At 42.8% G+C, this 1447-nt stretch overlaps 1 pseudogene; it reads right to left on the minus strand.

Annotated features, from left to right (window-relative positions):
• Positions 1-330: 330 nt before the first annotated feature.
• LOC143674438 (small ribosomal subunit protein eS4-like) lies at positions 331-1113 on the minus strand (annotated as a pseudogene).
• Between the last annotated feature and the right edge of the window lie 334 nt (positions 1114-1447).

Here is a 1447-nt window from a genome sequence, read left to right on the forward strand (position 1 = left end):
ACATACCATCAGGCCTTTAGCATTGTGTTAATGCTAAATCTCTCAATTATGTATTTTTTGCCCTCAGCTTCATGAGCTATGGCTCTGCCCAAGGAGAGGGTGAGGATACACATGGGGGCAGGGGGGAAGGGAAGAAGGAAAAAGGAAAGATTTATTTTCTGGATGGTCAAAAGAAGTGCATGTAGCATTTTCATAAATTCTTAAGATGGTACCAACACTCTTTCAAAACTCTAAAGTTCCCTTAGCTCCACTATTATCCACAAGAAACAAACAAAAGGAAATAATAGGAAATTGGAACTCATTTGTTTATGTGAGCAAAGAAACACTAGTTTAGCCACTGCTCTGTTTAGCGGTTAGTCTCTCATGGCTCTCTTCGGCAGTGGTAAGTTGAGTGCCCTTTCCTCTGGGCAGGAAAATCCAACATTTATTACCTTTGCCAATGACAAAAATGTTGGCAAGCCTTGTGGCAAGGCTGTTGTCATTGGCAACCTTCACATGCACTACGTCAAAAGAACCAGGATATCTCTCTCTGTTGGTGATCATACCAATTCAGCTGAGGTTGGTCCCATTGATCCCTATGACGCCTTGCCCACGTAGAATTTGATCAAGTTGGTTATCTTGCCAGAGCATAAATCAATCTGTGCTGTGTCATGCACCTTGATGAGAGGCTCTGGGTAGCAGATGGTATAAGACCATGAATCACTGGGCATGGGATTCCTTTTGAACCTACAGATATCTTCCTCACTTTGCACAACTTATATTTTGCCTCTTCAGCTGTGATATGGTGAACCGCAAAGCAGCCCTCGGTGTCATAAATCAGATGGAAACGCTTGCTTATTTTCTCGACGCTGATGACATCCATGAACCCAGCAGGTATGTAACATCAGTTTGAATCTTGCTGTCAATTCTGATGAAGCACTGCATACACATTTTCTTTACTTCATCTCCAGTCAGTGCATCCTTGAATCTGTCTCTGTGGAATATTATGAGAGGGAGACACTCCCTCAGCTTGTGGGGACTGGTTGATGGCTGAGGTGCAAAAACACCAGTTAGTTTGTCGAGCATCTGGCACTTAGGTGCTGCAACATGCTTTTAGTGCCTCTTAAGGCCCTGGGCAATGGTGGAACCCTGGGAAGGAAGCCTCCTTAGCTTCTGGAACTTAATCAGGAATGAGAGCTTTGCTTTGATCTCTGCTTCAACCCATGAACAATCAAAATACTCTGCATTTGTACTTACAGAGGTACTCCTTTACAAGCAAAATTGCACAAAGTGACTTAATCAATGTTGGCATCCTCCACTGCCCACACCCAATTATATAAGTCTGTGCCTTGGTTCATCATCTCCGTGGAGGGACGTTAAAGACTTACTGAACTACATATTGAATAATAATTTTTCTTACAGTGTTTAAGAACCACAGTAAAAACAGATCCCCCTTCCCCAACTATAT

The sequence above is a fragment of the Tamandua tetradactyla genome, chromosome 2 (genome assembly GCF_023851605.1).
Source record: "Tamandua tetradactyla isolate mTamTet1 chromosome 2, mTamTet1.pri, whole genome shotgun sequence".
Taxonomy (NCBI): Eukaryota; Metazoa; Chordata; class Mammalia; order Pilosa; family Myrmecophagidae; genus Tamandua; species Tamandua tetradactyla.